The following is a 14,878-nucleotide window of genomic DNA, read 5'->3' as shown; positions in this document are numbered from 1 at the left end:
CACTGGAAGTAATGGAAAAGGGTTTTCAAAGCCTTTCTGCACCATAGCGAAATTTGCACTGGAGATTTATTTTTTTCTGCTGCAGTAAAGTAAGTAAATTAGTTCTTAACATAATAGTAAAAAATTACCTACATGGAAAATACATACCAAGTCTTTTTTTTTGCTGTTGTACTACATGAAATGGCAAAAGCTGTCTTTAACTGGACCTTCTTAATAGTCATAGCAAAAAATACAAGGCTGCATTATGGACTATTTCTTAAATAATACCGCAAAAATATCACTAACAATTCTAGGTCTGGTTGAGCGTATTAAAGCTAACTGTTCCAGCTGATAACTTTACATTTAGCCAGAGAACCCTGAAGAGCAAATTTTCATTGATGTATCAATTCCATTTATTCATTTCTTTGGAAGTCAAAAAGGAGGAGAATGAACTGGGGACAGTTAATGTTCTCGCCTTGGTGGGATGGACTGAAGAGTTGAATGCTGCTGTTAGTGGAGAATATCGTGAAAAATTCAAGCACAACACCACTGTCCAACCTTGGATAAACTGTCCAAGCAGTTTATTTGAAGTACACTGGGCTTCGGGCAACATAAAAACCTATCCCCCTTTATAACACCATCACTGGTGGTGGAGCTGGTGGTCATGGTGGAGCATTGTGCACACCAATATATCAATCTTGTGCGGATTCCTACCATGCATGTGCAGGAGCCACACAACAGTGCTGAAAATGAGGCAGTGTGAGCTCAAAGTACGGATTCCAAAGCCATCACTGTCCCTGTCCTGCCATGTGGAAAACTGACAGCAGAAAGGAGAGGTAAACAGCACCTGTAAATCAAATCATTAGTGCAACACAACACAGCAGGAGACTGAAGTGTCACACCAACCACTGTTTTCACAAATGACACACTCAGTATCAGGTAACTGAACAAAAATGCATCAGACACTGAACACAGCAGCATTACACTACAAGAGACCACACAAGAGAAGTTGCTTCTTCTTCTCCCCAGCCATTCCTTAGCTCTTGCTCTTTATAATCTCATGTTAGGAAATAGTAGTGAGGACCCTATGCAGAAAATCAGGGCAATCTCCAAACACGTAGTCGATAGAACAATCCGGGGTCTGAAAGCCGAAGATAAACAAGCCAGTGCAAAAGTACAAAAACGAGAAGCGGAGCTGGAAGCCGAGAGTCAAAACCAGAACGACAACTAAAGTACCTAAACCAAAACCAGGAGAACAAACCAGGGTTGGGAAGCCAAAAACCAAGAAGTATTAATGACAATCGGAGTAGCTCTAGCCAGGAAAAACCCTACTACTAAACACAGGGGAGAATGTGAAATAGCATTAAATAGGTTGGGGTAAATGGGCTAATTGGGAACTGTGCTGGAATGCGAGGTGGAATGACGAATCCTCTGGGGGCGTGGTGTAACATCTCAGGAACATTGAAGGAGCTGTCTGCAATTTCTTTATTATTTGGTTTAGATAAGTAACCAACACACAACCCTTGTGAAATTGATAGTAAGATCAGCCTGAGAATTAACTGCTATTGTAAAACGTGATAATACAGCAACTGCTCAAGTAGTGCCCAAACAGTGCCAATATGGAGCATGATGTCACAGGAAGTACTCTAATTCCTAAGGACAGGCTGTCAATCACTAGGCCCTTGCTGAGACATTACGTATGAAAGCACTACAGAGTTTAAGCCCATGGACTGTAGGGACTACACTTGCAGACACCCTGCCCTGCACCTCCCAGACAGAATACAGACACAGCCGTCAGACTCATTCCACAGAGCGTGTTACAGAGGTGACGTTGCCCCCTCTCGAAATCTTGTGGAGAATGGTAGGAGAACCAGTCCTGTCCAGGGAAGGACGCTCTGATCGAATCCCAGCAGGGACAGAGCAGAGCTGACCAGGACTCTACTCTCAGCGAGCCTGCACAATTCATCAGAAACTAACAAACCCAACACTTCAGTACCAGCCTGGCACGTTAAAATGGGCACCCCTGTCCCAATTGCAAAAAAACATAGTTGTTTAAATTTTCCATAATTGCTCCACACCAGTGATTTAATATGATGTACAGTATGTCTGTTCAACCAGGTTGGCAATCATCACTACGTTGCACGTGAAAATATGTATTCCTTATTTCCTCAACCCTTGCTCAGTGCAGTGTTAGATAAACGGGGCCTTTTATTTCAGTGACAACTGGAGAGTTCAGCAGAAGATTCTTGCATGAAATTCTGTCTCACAATTAATTCCTCTGCCAGCGGCCCGACTCCAGTGAGCTACAGGATTCCTTCCTGCTCTGTTCTCGGCTCGGTGCAGTTCTGGTCAGATGGTCTATGCGTCGAGGCATATTTCAGTATGGTAGGGCTCTGGAACTCCCCTAGCCTTGACTCTGTAACGGGACACCACCTGTTAGAAAAGTGGCAGGAGTCTGTACAGTCAGCTGTCAGTGTGGCTGAAGTGTACCCCTGTCCCCTATCCCAGCTTGCCCGGTGGTTCTGCACACCACTGTGGGGGTCAGTGTTGCTGCGACGTGCTGTTAGTCTGCCCAGCCATGTACCTCAGCTGCCTGCGCTTCCCCGAGGGCAGGGAGGGGCCGGCGGGCACTCGCTGCGGCAGAGCTCTGGTGCGGAAGATGGGGGTGATTGGCAGGGCCTCCAGGGCTGTCGTTGGCTTGGCCAAGTTACTAACACTGTTTCTAGTTTGTAAAGAGTTGACAAGAGTTAAGAAAAGACAGCTTAGGGCAGGGAATCCCCATCTAAGGTCCTCCAGGGCCAACTGCTTTTCACACCACCTGAAGAACATCTGTGCTCATCCAACACAGTTTATTTATTTGAAATCTGCTATTTTTCTGCACAATGAGGAAGTGTTATAAGCTGTAAGACACTGTGGCCCTTGAGGACCAGACTTGAGCGCAACTGGCTTCAGCTTCAAACCCCTGCAGTACATGTTAATGAAAAAAAGTTTTGTTCCTTCTTAAAACCCCTTCTGGAGTACTTTATACCAAAAGTGTGACAGAAAGCAATCTCTCACCATTATTTCAGTCTTTTCTGCTAGAGGCTCAGAGGTCTGAAACTGCACTTATGAACTATCTTGTTCTTCCACCACACTTCCATATTCCTGCTTATACAAATCAGTCTTTTCTGTGAGTACCTTATTGAGGCACAAGCCCAAGCTACAAGACAGTGCTGTTTGTGTCTGATCCCTCTTGTGCTTGGTGTTGTGTCCCAGACAGGCTGTTATTTTAAACTAGGCTCTGTAAAGATTTCTTTTCTCGCTCATCCATTTAACCTAAAAAGAACTCTCACAGGTAGAAGATCCTAATCATGGGTTGTCTCTCCTAACATACTTCTGAACGGTAGGCATGTCTCACAGCCCGCACCTCTCCTGCTCTTTCTCCGACAGCCCAGGCAGTTCTGAGACAGGCTGGAGCTTGAATTACTCCCCTGTAGGCCCTGTGAGCACAGGTAGTGACCCAGCTCTTTGCACCTCCTCCTGGATGCACAGGTTCTGAAGCTAGCCTCCACTCCTCCCCCAAATACGTCCAAACACCTGGTCACTTTCAGACAATGTGAAGCTGTGCAGCTACTGCATATTAGCTACACACACATTCCTGAGTTAATGTGCTAATCCTGAGATAACATTCACACTTATCCAATCTCCTGATAGGATACAACATTGGTCCCCAATTCTACAGGTTCTCAGTTCAGTTGGGCTGAATCAGTTCATTGCTTAACTTGACCAGTTTAACAGCTTCTCCCAGCTATTCAAGTGATGCTGCTTTAAAGAGACCTGGAAACCCTGCAGAAACCCCTGAAACCAGGACTTGACACCTCTGTTTTGCAACGTGAACATGAAGACGACTAATTGCCATTGTTTGGTCCCTGAACCCAAGGTCTGCTCAAAATAACCTGCAAAAAGAAGGAAAGAAACAGATGTGAAGGGCACATGTACCTAGACTGCGCTGTGATGGCAGTGGAGATAGTGGAGGCAGCCAGCGACAGGTTGCGGGACCCTGGAGAAGCTACAGGCAGAACAGGTGCTGGTGTGCTGCAGAGGACAGAGCATGAGACAGAGTAAAGGACACCTGCACACAGATTTACTGACACACTGGGGCTCAGAGAGTGTGCAGGCTGAGACACCCACAATCACACAACACGCTGGGGCTCAGAGAGTGTGCAGGCCGGGACACACTCACAATCACACAACACGCTGGGGCTCAGAGAGTGTGCAGACACACCCACAATCACACGACACGCTGGGGCTCAGAGAGTGTGCAGGCTGAGACACACCCACAATCACACAACACGCTGGGGCTCAGAGAGTGTGCAGGCTGAGACACACCCACAATCACACAACACGCTGGGGCTCAGAGAGTGTGCAGGCTGAGACACACCCACAATCACACAACACGCTGGGGCTCAGAGAGTGTGCAGGCTGAGACACACCCACAATCACACAACACGCTGGGGCTCAGAGAGTGTGCAGGCTGAGACACACCCACAATCACACAACACACTGGGAGTCAGAGAGTGTGCAGACTGAGACACGCCCACACTGCACACTAACACTGGGGCTCAGAGAGTGTCAATAGGCCGCCAGTACTTGTAAGTACTCAGTATGTAGAGCCTTTCATGTAATTAAGGAACAATGCCAAAAACATAGGAGAAGAAGAGTGGTGGGGATTGCTGGGAAAACATGGTCTAGAAAAACAGGAGCTTCACCTGTCACCTGCTGGGAAAGAACAGCTAAGACAGTAAGACACAGAGCCCCTGCCTCCATCACAGAGCCTACGGGGGTCACATCTGTCAGGAGCACAAGCGACGGGATATTAGCAGGAACGAGTTAATGAAGAACTGCTGACGGAAGGAAAGAGTTTTAATTTCTTTTCAAGGTTACTGCACCCTAACACAGTATGAAAAATCTCACCTTAGTTTCCTAATTTTTTAGATTTGTTAGTGCCCAGAACTGTTCATGCACTGCAGTTACAGTTACAGTTTTAATTATTTAATTATTTTAATTTAATTTTAATAGTGGCAGGGTGATGTGGAGATAGATGCTGCTATTTCACATTTTTTGGATTCTGGGTTTAGATGCAGACTGGCTTAACGGGTCCTGTCTTAGAACTGAGTCTCTCTGTCTTGCTCTGTAAAGAGTTGCTCTCAGCTCTCTGATCCTCCTGTCCTTGAAGAGCTAATGCTGTATTCAGAATTGTATTCACAATGCAGGCACTTACGCAGAACCAACAACAAATAAGGAAACTAAGGTACGTTTTTCTGAGTGTTCCTTAGAAAAAACACCACCTTCCCTCACCGACTTCCTATTCCTCAGTGTCTAAACACCATAGGATTCCCACAGTGAGGGAAGGAGGCAGTTTTGGGTTTCAGGTTCAGAATCATCAAGGGCAAATTAGTTCCTCATATTCCTGTGAGGGCTGGTAACAGGGAGGGAGAACAATAAGTTTACAGCACTTTTTTTATTGGTACATTCAGGACCCTGCAAAACACACTTGCGAACCAGAACCCTGTGACTTAACCTGCATTTCAGCCCCTGATGTCAATTCATTTTATAGATGACTGAAAATGGATTCAATTTGGAAGGCTAAGCTTTAGAAATCAATTCAAAGGGTCTTGGTTGGGAGAGCCCAATAAGATTAAATAATCTTATTAATTATTATTACATAATAAATTGTATTTGTATGGTGCTTTCTATCCTAAAAGTGGTTTATACATAGCCCCTACCTGTGTGAAACACAGCAGCCATTAAGCACCAGTAGCTCCACTATACACCAAATCAGGGGAGGAAATTAATTGAATTTGAATTAACAGCTGAATAAATGGGGACTTTAGGGAATGCAGAGTGTGCAGACCCAGAGTGAGTTTTAACCATAACACCACCCCTACTCTTTCTAAACGTGCCCTGGGTTCTTTAATAAGCAAGTAGCCAGGACCTCAGTTTTAGCCGAAAGTCTCAGCTGAAAGACGGTTACCATACTGATGTATTGACTTGAGACAGAAATGCAGATTACATGGGACTCTTTCACAAGGTTGTCTATGATTGACTCTACCCCAACAATGTGAACATCCCAATAGACAGGAGGATAATTTTACATCTTTGCATGCTGATATGAAAACTCCTATTTCCACCGTAAGGCTCTCTGTTCTTACACGGTCTTTGGCAAGACAGGTCTCTTGTCAGGCAGGGGCTCTGGGTGGGAAATTCTTCAGGGGAGCTGCAGAAGTAGCTTGAATGGGTCATGATGGTGATGATGATGACAACGACAATGATGAGTTTCAGTGCTAAAGATATCTCGCTGCATCAGTCATCTCTGCTTAGTGAGCTGTAACTACTTACCTGCGCTGGGGCTCACGGGGCTCTCTTGAGCTATTGAATTTTGGCCAACAGTTGACTAGTCAACCACACTGACATCAGTGGTTTAATGATACCACCTTCTCCTCATCTGTGTATTGAACATGTATTTAACAGTCCAATGGCTGGGCACATAAAACTCCATAAATAACGAATTATTAGATATTTACACACATTTTCACTTAAACAGGGTATTGATGTCAGTGTGTTCAACTGCTCTGGGCAAAATTCTTAATCTCAAGAAGCACTTAAGGGGAGGTTTAATGTAAGGCATTTTCTACAAGTGGATCATTGTGCCAGTGTGAGTCAATGCCATCACTCTGACAGCACATCTATCACCACGCTCAGAGCCACATGTAACACAGCAAGGGTGGAGCCATTAAGAAAATCACTCTCCAGCAGCTGCGTTCTGATCTTACTTTGTTTGCAACCTGTATCTACAGTACACAGTCTGTTCAGGTGGAAAGAAAAAGCTTATCTCACTTCCAGAGGGATTTGAAGATGAGCAGTTCAGATTTTAGAGCTTGATTACAAATAGAAAACAGATCTACACCCAGTATGAAGGGGGGGTATCCATCTATTAGCAAGAAAACAGCTGTATGGTGCACAGAATCAGGGCCCAGGAGTCCCACAAATAAAAAGATTAGGTCTCTTCAGTGTAAATCTGGTGGTAGGATTTAAAACTGTTGACCCCTTTTATAATGAAAATAACAGGTGAAGGGGAAACCCACTGCAGTGCTCAACAAAGAAGGGGCTACAATAAAATTTAATTACCGAAATAAAAAAATGTATCCAAATATCTAACATTTTACATCAATTAGAAAGTGAGAAAAACTCTGTGCTTGATACTCACATTTTCTCCCCTCCATTTTCAGAGTTTATTTGGAAGACATTGATTATCCAGGAAACACATGACCATCACTATACACAATGGGCCATACACATAAAGCCCCATCTGCCATACTAAGCTTCCCATGCTTTTCTTGAAAAATTAAGAATTTTTTCCAGAACAAAAATAAAACTATCCACAAGAAGTAGCAGATTAATGTGCTAAAGGTACACACAGCCCCTGACCACATCACATGTGTCGTCTTCTGGTTAGTGTGCAAGTGGAAACTTAGCATGGTGGTAAGGGACCCCCAGAATATGGTTCAGCTGAAACACAAGACATCAGACTGAAATGACCATGACACACAATACACATGCAGCCGTTCCTGACCCGCCAGTCAGAACCCATTGCTCCGCCTCTACTCCATACAAGGTTACCTTCTGGGTGTGGGCGGGGCTGGGGAGAGCGCCGGAGACAGGGCAGCGGGAGGAGACGGTGAGACCTGTTTGGCCAGGCTCTGCGGCGCCGCAGCTGGCTGACTGGGCGAAGCAGCAGGCAGAGAAGCAGGTGCAGGGCTTGTGGAGACTGGAGCATGCTCAATAGGAGTACTAGATCAGAGGTTAGGTTAGAATGAAAACAGAGGTCAAGATCAGAAGAGCAAATATACATATATACATTCACATGTTGTGCATGTATATTGAGTTACTGTATGTACTCTGCAACACAATCTCTCCACAGTCATGCACATGGCATTCCCTATTGCTTTATCCAATGCAGGAATCTTCATCAAGAACAGAATGGAGAGAACAGGAGAGGGCACTGAGTTCATAGAGCTGAAAACAAGAGAAAACCTGACCTTGCACTATGGGGAATAAGAAAAACATTAAGTTACACTATTGCAGTATTTGGGGGGGGGGGTCGATCAGTAATAATGGTTTCTCTTAGGTGAGAGTATAGTACAGATACCTGACACTCTGAGGCACTGCCCCACTAAGTGTGTCTGTTAGAGGAGGAGAAGTAAGGCTGGCTTCCTTGCTGACAGACTAAATAAAATTCCTATTTTGCACAAAACATCCCTTAATATCTGATTGATTAGCTTTGGTCCCAACACACATTTCACTTTATAATATCTTCAGGTCTACTCCCTAAACTTCTGCAAGCAGCACCCATGCAGCTTGTTCCATTGCGAAGATATACTGTGATCTTGGAAGATACACTGCACTCCTCTAGAGACTGTAACAGCTGTAAAGCCAAATATCGAGGGAAGAATACTATATGATCTGCTCTGCCATTACCTCACTCACAGGTAAGGACACCTGTTAACATTGCAGAGCCAAGAGACAGTTTCTAATAACAGTAGACTAATTACTGGTTGATTTCTGTAAAGAAATCAGGAACAGACACAGAACTTCTGGAGTTTTTCACTTTATAGCAGGGCATCAGCTCTGTCTTCCCAGATTAAGTTCAATCTATTTCTTAAGCAACAAACTGGGAAATCAAAGAGTCTGAGAGATGGGCAGGGAACTGAAATGGTAATCGTGGGCAACCAGCCCTAGTTTTGTTAAGGTTCAGATGGCTCTTCGGTGTTTGATATGCGGGGCTTAGCTGTTTCAAATACCAAAGCACCCTGGAAGAACATGACACATTTGTGTGTGAACAATCACTCCTGCTGTGGAAGGAACTGACACAGATATATACCAAGAACCAACACAACTAAACCCAGAAAGAGTGGCAGCACCAGTGAATACAGATAGAAACCCATTCACGCGCCACGTAAGTCTGGAGCAAAAACAAAAACTTTTTTTTTAATTAGTCCAGAAAAAGAGTATGGAACTGGTTAGTTGGGAAGTTTCTTCTTTCTTTGTGGGGAAATCAGAATAAATGCAATGCCCACAGGAGCAGCCGAGGCAGAGAGAAAGAGGGAGGGCAGGCATCTAGCAGCAACACGCCTGGTGGACAACGCTGACCGACAGACACAGTTACCAGACTCCACTCCAGAACAGCTCTCTGGCCATAGCCACTTCGCCGCTCAGTTTAAATTGTTTTTCAATGACTTTTTGAGAGAAATAAATAGAAATAATAGGCCTTCTACATGTCTGCATTCTTTTTTTAGACCATCTTACTGGAGCCATCTGATGATATCTGATGCCACTATGATTAGGTGCAATTTTAATTAACCTGGTATTACTATTATAGCATTGGACAAATTGAAACAAAAATTTCATTTAAAGCTCATAGTCATGTGTCAGCGTCTAATTATTTCAGCGCAGAAAGTGACAATTGACTGACCATGAAAAAAGTCTGGAGTGGAAATAACCTGGTCACCAACCCTCCAACACTGTCAGTGTGAATCTAGTGGGAATGTTTCAGTTGTACTGTAGGTATGTGGTGGAGCATGTGTAACTGTGGACAACTGAAATGTATGGGCCCACTGGCAGGGGAGATGGGAGGAAGCAATGAAAAGTAAGCAAGTCACAGTCTGAGAACACAGAGAAAGAGACACTTCGCACAGACAGAGAGACGGCTCTGAACACTTTGCACAGACAGAGGGATGGCTCTGACACTGCGCACAGACAGAGGGGCAGCTCTGAACACTTTGCACAGACAGAGGGGTAGCTCTGACACAGTGCACAGATAGAAAGATGCCTCTGATGCTTTGCACAGACAGAGGGGCGTCTCTGACACTGCGCACAGAGAGATGGCTCTGATACTGTACTTTGCAGATAGAGGGATGGCTTTGACACTGCGCACAGAAAGAAGGGCAACTCTGACACTGTGCATAGACAGCGGGATAGATCTAACACACTGCACAGACAGAGGGGCGGCTCTAGACCTGGAAGATCTAGTGACCTAACCCAGGCTAGGGCCAGTGACATCTCAAAGGCATACCCACTTACTTTGTATGTATTACTTCCTTATTGATTACTATCATGTACAGTAATACTGACCCACTGTTCTAATGGTCTGATCAGATAAGTGATATTTCTTATTTGATTGCATAAATCAATGCAAAATTAAAGTGATATATTATTAATTAATTGGATGTATACTGCAACTATGAAAACCAATAATAGTAAAAAAATTCTAATTATCCAAAAATAATGGAAATTAAATTTTGCATTTTACTATTTTATTGTGTGATAATTAAGCAATTTTGAAGATAATTTCTTTAAGATTGACAATAGTATATTTTTGCATTGGTCATATTCATTGTTCCATTCATTGTTTAACAATTCCCCCTTATGACACAAATCTGTAACTTCAGCTACTAGGAACTGACTGGATGGTTGCACTTTAATAGATGGGTTCACAGTCTAACCTGAAATCTGCTTTCTTCTTTCTGTACATAGAGAGGTTTTAAATTAAAGCTCATTGATGAACTGGTAGACTTATTTAAAAAGGATTCACCCTGGCACATTTACTCCTACATACACACACCAATAGACAGACACATATGACCAACAAAACAAGAAAGGAACTGAAGGTCAGAAGAGGATTTATCGTTCATAACACAACTCACACTGGGAAGTGCCAATGAGAGCCAATCAAATGCGGGGCTTCAACACTGAGCTCTGCCCAGACTTACATGTCACCAATGAGATGAAGAATGAGCGCAATATTGCTGTCCTTCATTGGACTGATATTGTGTGTGGCGTAATAGAAATTTCTATTGTTCCAATCTGTGGCAAAAATAGGAGCTGGCATGACCGCCCCTATGTTTAAGTTCAAGAGCTCAGGAATGCACTGTTGTGTTTTGAACGCAAACTTTAACCTGCTTGTTATAAGCAAGACAAAGAAAGAAAGAGAGTAGGACAGATAGAGGAGAATGAAGGAGCATCTGATAGGTACTTAGGGTATCAGAGGTTAAGGTTTGCACTGATTCACATACATGCTTTTGTAATTGTTGATCATCCATTTTTTATTGAGTCCAAAAAGGGATGTTTAACACATTTTTGTTTTGTCAAGACACATAAAGAAGAAGCCATACAGTATCTCTCGTTCTCAGCCACTGCGGAAGGGAAAGACTGTGGGGTTTTGGGGTTCAGGGAGAGGGAGAAATTTACGGCCCACGGCAAGGCTTAGCTGAGACCTACAGCGCCTCCTACTGGCAATGTCTGCTTGGCATGTCTGTCAACATAGGGAAACTGTCCTCTCCCACACTGCAAGGGGGTTAGAATTGCCCAGTGTGTGCAGGAAACCACAGCATACAGCTAGTACCGCCCCTTTCTGCAGAACCAGACCAGAATTTTCTGCACACTCCGAAGAAGCAGGCCTAGCAGTATTGAGAGGCAGAGGGAGAGGACACAGGTGGAAATAGGACAGCATGCAGGGGCACGCAGATACTGGCTACAGTACGACACTGCTTAAACCCAAATGGCCCTGAACTGAAGGTTACAATAAAGCTGTTAGAAAACCTGCTGCGTGCACTCAGATGTCCTGATCATTAAAACCAGAGTCGGCCTATATTGCTGGACAACAACAGCCCCCAAAATCACAAGTCTAACAGGCCAGAATAAAAACATTTCTTGCAGCCACAACAATTTCAGCAGTGTCTCCTGTTACCGGTATCACAGAGATTTCCAGTTATTGGTGTGCTGTTTAACCAGGTTAGTCATTACTGTCCTCTGCTGGTAACCCACAGCAGACCAATATAACCAATCAGCCACTGTGAGAAAGCTGAGATCGCGGGTGTAAGTTAGGAGGTGCTGTTAACGAAAGCTGAATGATCTGATCTGAAGCAAAAGCCAAATGCAGGACAGACTGGGGGACAGGCTCAGTCCATACACAGAAGACAGTACAGGACACAGAGGAGTGGACACACACACCGGAACATACAGTAGAACATCTCGCTTCCCTGCCCACTATGTCGCTTGGCACCCACCTGTCACAGTAGATACACAACAGACAGCGTCCAGCCCCAGAGGAGCTGCAGGGTGTACAGCACACAACAGACTACCACTGCTTTCCCACACAACGTCCCTGTTGTCATTAGGCTTGGTATGCTCTAGCCACCACAGTCACTGCATCAGAGGAACTCACTACAATTCCTTTCGATCACAGCCTTTCTCTGCTCGTGTTCTCTCACGGCGGTAAGTGTTGCAATCAGTGAACAGCCGTGCAGTTGGGGGACTGCTGCAGTGACACCCCTGGACAAGCCAGCTTGCTCAGCTGCTCTTCAGAGCAACACCATTCACAAAGAGAACAAAACTCTCATTTCTCACGTTTTACACATTTCTTCACCAAAACAACTTCCAGCTGGAAGGAAGCACTACGAAATCTTTGAATCCCACACACAAGTGAGGAGTCTCTATCTTGCTACAGCAGCTCTATGGGATTGAATCTAGGTTTGAGCTGCTGCCTATAATATGAGCACAACAGGGACATATCCTGGACTGAGGTGCAGGTGGCCTTCAGAAGGATGGCGAGTTCATGAACTTGCCTTGATAAGACATCACTTTAACGGGGATCATGTTTTTAAAAAATGTTCATCCACTTCCTTCTAACACTTCAAACACTCTTTCTTTCCAGGAACACAATGACTGGGAATTAACCAGAGCTAATGCACTCATCTATGATGGCATGGACACCTATATGGATCTCTTCCTGCTGCTCTCAATTTCAGCTACAAAGTAAAAGAGATGGGAAGGCACAGAGGGGAAGAGATAAGTAATTACTAGCTTCGACTTCCTGTCAGAAAAGCAAATTCAAGAATAAAGGCTCTGAGTTTGTGTTTGTGTTTCTACCGTCAAGATGAAGGAGCAACAGAGACTGTGGAGCAGCGCCAGTGCCCATGGAAACTTACTTGTGTGCCTGGGTCAGAATGGTAAGAGAAAAGGAAAACAAGCTCAGGAAAACTGGGGGGAAGGTTTTCCTTTGGTTTGTCTTAAGAGGTCTGGGATGAGGTGCTGTGTGGATGGAGGGATGGAGGGATGGAGGGATGGAGGGAGAGGGTCAGCCACCCATCGGCACAAGCACAGCTGCAAGACTCTCTCTCTTTTCCCAGCATGCAATGCATGCAGGGAGGGGTATCCCCTCCTCCTGATGGAGTGAGAGGGGGAGCAGATCCGAGGAAGAAGGAGGTTAGCGTTCGTATCCAGTACAACACAGAATTAATCAGTACAAATTAGCGCACAGCAGACCTAAGCAATTTCCCTATGTGAAAACCAGACAAGCAGAATTACCTTCTCAGGTCTTTTGAAACAGCTTCGGCTTTCTCAACGCCAGCTCTCTCTAATCACTCCACGATTGCCTCCTTTTTTCACCATAGATGGACAGATGCCCACGCGTCAGCTCTTCACCTGGCCTTCCTGCAGTTTCTCTTCTAAATCGATCACACCAAGCCCACTCCGCTCTCACTGACACACCTCAAGACTGACACCTGAGCATCTTGGCAAAAGCTTGCAGCTCTTTATCTCTAAGTTATAGAGAAGACATCCTTACAGACAAGAAAATGCATTTTTCTTCAGTATTGAGCTACACCACAACCTTACGATGCTAAGCAACACTGTGAAATACATTTTTGCTATAGACAATAAATGTACCTTACAAAAACACAGAGCTGCAGGAACAACCATCATTATGTGAGAGCTGCTGCAGTAGATCTGAATTTGAGCTGAGCAAAAATAAGGAGGGCAGGAGTGAGAACTGTTCCTAGGAGGAAGGAAGCAGAAACTCACCTCCCTGGGTGATATGTACATCAGATTTATTTAGTAATGTCTCTGACCATTATATGTGATAGAATAGCTCATTATAAACACTCCTAAATAAGAGATTAAATCTATTTTCTGTATGATCGTGGATTCTTGTTATATGCCATCAGTGGTTAGTGCAGGGTGAAGCATGGCTTTTCATCTGATCCACACCAGTAAGAGTCAGGGGCTGGACTCTGTGCTAGCACTCAGCAGGTAAATATTTCAAGGATATACCAGTACGAAGGTCTTCGTGGAAAACACTTCACTCTTTGCATCACAAAAGGTTGGGAAAAATCATTTGTGATTCATCATGTGGAAAGTATCTGCTTTTAAACAGCATATGAGGTGGCTCATAGTATTCATCCTAGTTTAGATGCTGGAGCTGCTTTTGCTTTCTTGTTTTAGCCAAAAAAATAGAAAAAGTGTTTTTTCAATTCTTATGAGCGCAGTTTTAGGTTGCAGACAGATAAGTTTTTCATAAGAATTATTTTAGCTATTTAACTGCTGTTGGAGTCATACCGTACGTAAACCTCAGCACTCAAGGAGGGTAAAATGGGACATGTGAGTGACTAACCAGGCTCTAGGGTGACTGCTATCTGCCCCACATAATCAATACACACTTACAGTATATCTCAGCGCTACTGGAGCTGTGTTGTCTCCTGTTCAAAAGGGCTGTTCTGCTCATTAAAACCTCTGGGAGATGCTTAAGAGGAAGAAAAGTGTTATGTACAAGTCACTTGCTCCTTATGAAGTCTGCCAATACCAGATGAGCTCTCATTGTTCCTTAACAAAACCTTTCAGTGAACCAATAATGTGCAAATAAGATGATCTTATGAATATTACAGCTCTAAGACTGCTGGGAATTTAAATTTGCATTAGGAAAGACAGCGATTATCAGGACAGAACTGGGAAGGCCTGAGTCATCCCAGGCGTCACCAAAATTCCTTAAATCAGGAAGAAACAACCACCCCCACAACAACCAAAA

The sequence above is a fragment of the Lepisosteus platostomus genome, chromosome 6 (genome assembly GCF_059453375.1).
Source record: "Lepisosteus platostomus isolate fLepPlt1 chromosome 6, fLepPlt1.hap1, whole genome shotgun sequence".
Taxonomy (NCBI): domain Eukaryota; kingdom Metazoa; phylum Chordata; class Actinopteri; order Semionotiformes; family Lepisosteidae; genus Lepisosteus; species Lepisosteus platostomus.
Note: the sequence above shows the minus strand (reverse complement) of the source record.